Genomic DNA, 9,371 nt, shown 5'->3' on the forward strand with positions numbered 1-9,371 from the left:
CACTGCAGCGCGGGCAGGGCATCAAGGTGGCCGGAGGTCAACACTGCAGCGCGGGCAGGGCATCAAGGTGGCCGGAGGTCAACACTGCAGCGCGGGCAGGGCATCAAGGTGGCCGGAGGTCAACACTGCAGCGCGGGCAGGGCATCAAGGTGGCCGGAGGTCAACACTGCAGAGCGGGCAGGGCATCAAGGTGGCCGGAGGTCAACACTGCAGCGCGGGCAGGGCATCAAGGTGGCCGGAGGTCAACACTGCAGCGCGGGCAGGGCATCAAGGTGGCCGGAGGTCAACACTGCAGCGCGGGCAGGGGATCAAGGTGGCCGGAGGTCAACACTGCAGCGCGGGCAGGGGATCAAGGTGGCCGGAGGTCGTATGGATTGTTGACAGGGCGAGAAGGCCACATGGAGGTGACTCAGTGGTCGTCATCAAAGTCCTGTCCTGGACTAACTTATTTTATTAAACAGATATTCTCTCTCTCTCTCTCTCTCTCTCTCTGTCTGTCTGTCTCTCTCTCTCGTGCACGCACACACGCATAAAACATTAAAGTAATAGCAGTAATGCAACACAGTGAGGACATGAATAACTATAATATTAAAAGATCAATTAAAAGCAAGTAGGTCTTGAGCTGCGCTTTAAAAATGTCTGCAGAGGCTGCCTGTCGAAGGTACAGTGGGAGTTTGTTCCATGCCGCCGGCCTGTAGAAGTAGAAAGCTGCTTCAGCGTGTTTTTTAGTTGCCATTTTTTAGGCACAGCGAGCAGGTCAGCAGTGGAAGACCTGAGGGGGCGGCTCGGGACATATTTAGGCAGGCAGTCATGTAGGTGGGAAGGTGCAAGACCATTGAGAGCTTTATAAACAGGTAAAATAATTTAAAAATCAATCCTAAAAACAACCGGAAGCCAGTGCAGTGAAGCTAAAACTGGAGTAATATGTTCTCTCATCTTAGTTTTAATTAAAACTCTGGCTGCCGCATTTTGGACAAGTTGTAATCTGTCAGTTGTTTTCTTTGGCAGTCCAGAAAAAAGTGCATTGCAGTAATCAAGCCGAGAAAAAAACAAAGGCGTGTATCAGCGTTTTTGCATCGTCCAATGACAAATAGGCTATAGTCTAGCAGCCATCCCTTACATTTTCATATCATGATTAATGGCCATTAAAAATCGCTGAAACACAATCCGATCGCCATGGGGGCTGGCAGGTGGGAGAAGGAGGGTTGGGGGTGTAATGGTGTATATATACTCCAAGGATTTACGGTAATGGAGGTTGCGCAAGGGGTCGCTTGTGTTTCGGTTTAGAAGAGGAGTTGGGCATGAGAGACTGACAGAGATTTATATGAGACTTGGAGTTGACGTGTTATTGTGAATTTAATAAAAGATCACTGTTGTTGAGTAAATAATCCTCCATCGTCTTTTACAGGGGGAGTTATGTCAGAGCTGAGAGAAAGGAGCTCAGCTGAATCAACGACTGGCTTTGGCATAAAAGATAAACCTTAACATCTTGTATTTACTTTGCCAAAGTCAAGGTGAAACATGAACAAATATTATTTTTATTGTTTATTATTATCTCCTCTATTCAAACTAGCTATTGTGGGTCTGTACTTTGTGAGATCATTATCTTATCTTTACAGTTTGGTAACAGGCAGATATGCAGGCTGTCAAATCCAAAAGAGACGCGTAAATATCTGATTAACGGAGCTCTGACAGCCGGCAGACATGCCACTTCAGCACAAAAACACGACATTCTAGGAAGAAAGAAATTGGTCCACGAACACACACCAGCACACACACGCACGCACGCACGCACACACACAACACATCTCACACAAAGGCACCGAGCTCTGCACGGGCTATCAGGTTTGACACAGTGGCCTTCAATCACAATGTGTGTTGTGGTGGCGTTGGCACTGCTATTTCAATCAAGGCTCCTTTGTTTGCTCCACAGGACGTTAGGTCGCTCTTAGCAATGAACAATCTAGTAATAGCTTGAGAACACTTCATCCTGCTATATTACCAACACACTGTGTACACACACACACACACACACACACACACAATGTATGCATTTGTAAATCAGAGTGTAATTTGGTGGTACATTCTCAGTCAGAGTAACTTAGTATACACACACATGCGTGCACGCACACACGCACACAACGCACACGCACACAACAAACACACGAACATGCTTTCCATGTGACAAATTGCTTACACACCTCTCTGTTTGCCAATTATTAACACTTCACACTGAGAGGTCTTACTGTACACAACTCTCTCACAGCAGTGAAGGTGTCCTTTATACTCCATCTCTATATAGCTTTCATATACTGTACCTACACACACACACACACACACACACACACACACACACACACACACACACACACACACACACACACACAGAGAGTATAAATGTGCATGCACACCTACTCAGACAGTATATGGATACCCTTGCAGGCACCCTGAGGACATGCACTCTCACAACGCACCCACAGAGTAATTAGAGACGTATTAATCACTGAAGTGTATTCCAGAGGGACAGAGCAGAGCAGACAGAACATGGAGAATGGACAGACAGGCCCTTGACTGATTTCAACCTTGGCCTATAATGAGCTTCATATCCAACCTTATTTGCCTCGCTGAAAATACTGCTGTGGATATAGCTTGCGTTCTTTTGACGAGGATTCACAGAAATGGCTTCTGTTCACATGTAAATATCTACACCCATAGTGACGTAAGCCATGCCTTTGATGAGTGTATTTCATTGAGCTGCACGCCGTATTCAACTAAAGATGGAACATATATTCCTGTCCATTCATTTCAAATCGCCACTTGAAAGAAATCACACCCAGGTGTTGCAAATACTGCTAATTAAAGTGGAAAAGGCACCACTGGCCCACATGATGTTCCGTCATGGTTCAACGTCAGCCCGTTTTTGGGGAGTGCTACATTTATGGAGCAAACATGTGCATAAATATAAAGTGCTCACGGCGGGGCTGCACGGATGTTAGAATTGTCCTGGGTCGGCTATTGGCACCTGTGCATTCCGCGTTGTTTAATAAAAAGCATTTATATCCGAGCAGCTTTTTCGCCATATGCTTTCAACTACTTGCCCCATCGTTGCAAGGTGTGTTGCTCTCTGACACACTGGGTGTGTTCCATATATGCACACTGACCAGTGACCACACTGCCAATACAAACTAATACAAACTAATTAGCAAAAAAATAGTGCTATTTTCGAATAGCCAAACAATAAAATGAGGTTTAAGTACTATTTCTTATTTTGCTGGGGACTCCCTGGAACGCCCTCGAGGACCCCTGGGGGTCCCCCGACACCAGTTTCAGAACCAGTGCTATGACAGACATTGACAAGGCTAAGTGTGACTTGATTAAATACTGAATCGTCACTAAGTCACTAAGCCTATATATTCATTTTAATCCAACGTGCCACCTGGGTGAATACAGAAAAGTACTTCCCCCTCCCCCGGGGACCAGTAAATACTCCTCCACCACGTTCCCTTTCTTGTGGTTGTGTTATCTATAGTGGTATGGGGACAAATAAAGTCTAAAACAAGCCATATCACCTGCCGCTTCGTCCCATATTATTAGCACATGAGGATGATGGCCGGGTAAATAGTTGGCCAGGGAGTTTTTTAGATGACTGGCTGGGCCCGAGCTTTGCGAGAGGACGAAGTCTCTCCTTGACCCCCTCCCCCCTCCCCCCTCAAGTGCCTTGCAGTTTAGTAGATTAGCCGGAGCACAACGGAGACTATACTGCTATCGCCCTCTCACAGCCTCCACAGCCCCACTGGCCACACAAGCTATCTCTCATAGACACAGGCACACAGACATGCACACGCATGCATGGGCACAGACATACTGTATACACAAAGGCAAGCAAACACACAGATGTGTGTGTGCGCAAGACAAGTACACAGGCACGCAACCATGCAGCCACGCAGCCACGCACGCGCGCACACACACACACACACACACACACACACACACACACACACACACACACACACACACACACACACACACACACACACACACACACACACTCCTCTCTGTCTTTGGTCTGGCATTCGTGTCACCGTGCCTGAAGGTTCATTAGTGACACTGAGGCAACTTCAATAGCAGGAGCACTTTCCGAGATACACACACACACACACACACACACACACACACACACACACACTCACACTCTAAGAAACACTTTACCACTGCTATATATAGCTTCACACATCTTCATGTCTAAATGTCTGTGCCAATTGTGTTAACATGCGGGCGTCAGCACAAAGCAGTGTCTGTCTCCTTGAGCCTCTCGGGAGTGCCTGAGAGTTCAACGGCTTACACTAACTCTGAAACATTAATACATTAATACTAGAACCTCATTCTGCGCTGAATAGTATGATCAATCTATAGTGCCTAATTTCCTCAAGGTCAAGTATAACACCATCTCTGCTTTGAAGTTTGCCAATGGAACTTCAAAGGCGTTTTGTGCGTGCGTGTGTGCGTGCGTGCACAGCATTTCAAAGTAGGGCGGCGCGCCAGCATAATATGGCACAAAAGAAAGTGTGAAGGATGAGAAAATGTGATACAGTGTGTGTGTTTTTGTCATGCCATTCCATGGTATAGCATTAGAGACACAGTCCATGTTAGAACAGTGACACACATTTTCATACGATTGATATTTCTGCGACAACAATCTATACAATTAAATTAAGTATTAAATGTAAAATCCTCAGTGGTCACTTTGTGCCACGCTATATGAGCGTGTACATCTGCTATTTTCGAACATTTTTAACCCAAATATTTGCTTGGGGTTCCTGGAACAAAATATTTTGACATGGGGGTCCGCAGCCAAACAGCAGAAAAAATCACACCTGTGTGAACTGAGTGAACTTCCAGACCCACAGGAAGGAGCCCAAGGTGCCGGCCCGGTCCCGGCGAGCTGCCCCGCGTCCAAAACTTACCGTCAACAGTAAAACATTCCACTAAAATGTGACTAAAACTAAATGAAAAGTCTTCAAGAGACTATGAGAAATAGATATCATTTTGGGGGTATACTTGACATGAAACAAGTTTAGAAGCCACTCCTTCCTGAGACATGTATCCTCTATCTGAGATCTGAGATACTGTGCATATTTGAGTTTCAGCAGTGAAAGTTCCTCTGCTGTGATCAAATGTAACTTTTTCTACAAAGCCAATTCATTATGATATATGCTGCCTTTGCTCTGCACATTCACATCTTTAAAGTCTTGTCATTGACTTTGAAGAAGGGCAAGCCAGAGTCAGTACAGTAATTTGCAGTACAACATTATTACCGAACAGTGTAAATGACAGTAATTTGGAATAAGAAATCATTATAATAGTTATTGTGAGCCTGGTTTTTGGAAAGACATTTTTGCTATTATTGAAGATTGCAAATTTAATTTGTGAAATTACCTGTCTACTAAGTGCACACTTTTTTTTGTCTAGAGATGACCATAATTTTTAGTTTTTTCTTCTTTGCTAAATGTTTTTGAAGAACATCAAGGTACAATCTTGTAATCAATAATATAGTCTTTGTGTAGCCAGACGATCAAGGATCTCTGCCTACTGATACGCCAGGGGAAATCTAAAACCATTGACTGAGCTTGGAACAAACAAACATATACGCCCATGCATTGCTTTGAAAACCTTCATAATATGAAAGATCCCCCTGAAAGAGAGGTCTTCAATGGACCATATGCAGACCGCGGCCATCTTACCATGTAAGTTAATGGCAAGGTGCTAACAAGGTGCAACTTCCCATTGACAGCCCATTCATCCAAAAAGTCATCTCTGATTGTATTACACAACGTCAAACTCACCAACATTGCAGCTGTACGAAAAGCTTGTTATTATTCTCTTTCTATCCTCAAAGTGTTTGTTTCTGTAGACATGTTATGCGTTACTTTCTGTCCTTGCAGGTGATTATTTTTCTAAGTGTGGCAGTTTGGAAGTGCTCGTTAGATATCACTCAACTGCCCTGCGTATACCCACCTGTTTTGAATTTGCACATAATGCAGGGGGCCGCAGGACATTGCTTTACTGAAAACGAGTTCTTCCAAACTGATGGCAAGATGGCCGTGGTCTGCAAATGGTCAATTTGGCAAGATTTGGCAGCCCCACTGCTGTAACTCTGAGGAACCCTCCTCAGAGTTACTGCAGTGGGGCTGGTTCCGGTGCAGCATTCCCGCGTCCGAAACGGTCAAGAAGTGACAGAGTTACCGTGTTGCAGCTTTCCGTGCTCGTACAGACACGTACAGGGACATACAGTACTGTACATAGGGACACACATAGCTGCGTAATGGAGCGGACGCACTGCTCAATAATAGCCTACTATTAGCATTATCCTGATTATAGGCCTCCAACCTTGCATACTGAACTTGCATTATCTGCAGTGTCCTGTCATTTGAGACATGGCTAAGCAAGGCAAGCAATGCTCCTAACATTCGTGCACCCGTGGCTCTTCCCAACATCCTGCTGAGGTTCATCAAAAATGCTCTCTTGTGTGGGCTATACATTGCCGGTGGTGGTGACTTACAGTGACTTTACAGTAATACATTCCGGAGTGACAGGGGCAGAGATATGGGTTTCCCAGGATGCAGACTATGTGGAGTGGAATTCATGTGAGCTCAACAATAAGAAAAGAAAACACCTTACTGCTGCTTCCATATGAATCCCAGAGGCACATGTGTAGTTCTACTGTATATAATATTGGTACTGCAGAGTCACTGCTCTATGTTTTCCTTTCAGTCCTCACAAGCAGAGCCATTGAGATATATAGAAAGAGTGGCGTCAATGAGCGGCCAGAAACAAGTATTGCACTGCACATGCTTCACCCTAAATACCCATTATTCAATGTTTAGAACAAGCAAGCGTAACTTTCTAATTACATTCTTGTGTTATCCCTGAGCACATCAAAATACAATAGAAATACAGATACAAATCAACTATTAGTTGGTTTGAGCAATAAATGAATGAATATAGATTTTAAAAATAATTATCCCACAATTTTGCAACCCATTTTTTCACCCAGTCAGTGTCAATTATCTAATGTAATACATGGGTGCTACACTTCCTCTGCCAACCTGGGGAGGAGTCCAAGCTGCTTCTTTTCACCTGACAGGGAGGAGTTTTCCCCGGCCAGACGTAGCGCGTGGAAGGAATACGTTATTCCGACCAGTTCCTTTCCCCTCCATCAGTCGTGAAACAAGGTAGTCAACGAACATTTTTCATCATATAGCTTTAGTCGACCAAATCAACAGTGCTGCAGGATGGATGTAGGGAGAAGGGACTCCAGCGATGGCCTCCCCTCTGACTTGCAGTACACACACATTGCTCTCTGACATGACATCCCGCTCATGTCCATCCCTTCCTGTGTGACCTGAGTAAACACACCTCCTCCTCACGCCCCCACCGTCTTCTACAACCCACTAAGACGTTTACCCTCTCACTGGGCTGGCAACCGTCAATGTCACTGCTCCGTCTGGGAGTGTTTGTGTGTGCTAGCACGCAGACGAGAGGAAGAGAGAGAGAGAGAGAGAGAGAGAGAGAGAGAGAGAGAGAGAGAGAGAGAGAGAGAAAGAGACAGACCGTGTGTGTGCGTGCGTGCGCTGATGAATCCATTTGACTGCACCTCCCCGTATTAGCATCACTAATGTAAGTGGTTCAGGAGTTGGTGCCTTAAGGAATAACAGGTCATTCTGGCAGCAGATGAATGTGGAGTGAATGAGCTGGAGCCTTCACGCCCATCCAACAGGGTTTTGGGGGAAACGAGGGGTGGTGGAGCACAGCAGAAGGACACTATTGTTTTCCCGCATGGATGGGTAAGGCTCTGAGCTGTGATTGGTTGAGACGGACGGGGTAAGGGAGAGCTTGTTTCGCTTTGCGTGATGAACGATATTCCATCCGCCATGGCGTGCCAAAGCGGGCGTCACGCTTGTCGACGTGCGAGGCCATCGACTGCTCACTAGCTGCGAGCATTCGCTTGCCTATGCGCAGTGCATTTGACTTTTGCTAAATGTTTTGTGAGAAGTGAATAAGAAACATTAAGAATTAAGAAGTTTATAAGCTGATTGAAACTTGTTTCCTCTTATAACAGTGGCTTTCAACCCTTTTCATATCAAGGGGACCACCCGGACCTTATACTGTAGCTATCGACCTCAGGCATAAGGCATAAACATGTCTGTATGGAGGGACTTTCTCAACACGGTTTACGTGCCGGGTTATGTAAACAGATCTGCACAGCATCCTTGGACGGTACTTTACTACTTACTGTACTTTCCACTTCTCCCTGGCTGTTCTCGCCCAGCGTGCTTCATAGCTCAGCTCCTTAATAAAAGGAACTGCTACAACAGCACCTCGGAAGAAATGACTAAAGCGGCTATTTTCTGCGAAGAGATTTGGAGTAGAGGGGGGAAAAGAAATCAGCAGACCAAAGAACAAAGCCCCATGGGGGGACCCCGGTCAACAACATAAAATTGGACTGATGTCGATAAAAAAAAAACGCCTTCGAAATCCTGACCTCAGTTTTCTGAAAGACAAAAATTAGCAAAATGTTATGTTGCTATATATACCGTACCCAAAATATATACTTTTTGGGGTAAAAACCCCAAAAAGGGGTTCCCAACTTCCCATCCTAAATGGTTAAATGAACATTTTACACAGAGTATAAGTATACTTACTACTGAATATATTAAGTGACAACTAAAACTGACATCTGATTAAAGTGCTGTCCACAGCAAGCACTATCCTATATTAAAATTGGCTTAATATAAGGGAGGACCGGCCAGCCAGGTGGAGCACGGCCATGTCACTCTGACTCTAAATAATTACTATTTAAACTCAAGTGGATGACAGTCTCCACACGACAACTGTAACAGTTAGTGTAGCAGTAATAGCAGTAGTTATGCTTAACATTTTCGCCTCCGTCCTCACCAGCTATGGGATTTTTAACTCCAGCTCCATTGAGCCTCCATTATAACAGGATTTTCAAAGCGCCGTATCTCAAAAGGTTTGAGCGCTGTCCATGGTGAGCCGTCACGCATCCCGGAGCTCGTAAATCATTTGTGAGTTTGTACCGCATCGCTGAGCACATGTAACTGGTTGTAATGATAGCTAAGGGGTCTGATCTAATGCGAGTGATCACTGTGCTCATAACAAAAGCCCCCACCTCCCTGAATAACCCGGAAAGGAAACACGGATCGTAGAGTTAGAGCGGACTGGTGGCATTCCTTAGGTGTGCTTATGCTGCCACCTAGCGGCAGCAATAAAGTTAATATAGTCCTTGGTGTGGATGACCCTTAAGAGTAGAGCTGTCGGCAGAGGAAGTGTAGCGCCCAGGATTACATTAG

The sequence above is a fragment of the Protomyctophum parallelum genome (assembly GCF_964188405.1).
Source record: "Protomyctophum parallelum genome assembly, chromosome: 1".
In the NCBI taxonomy this organism is placed as follows: domain Eukaryota; kingdom Metazoa; phylum Chordata; class Actinopteri; order Myctophiformes; family Myctophidae; genus Protomyctophum; species Protomyctophum parallelum.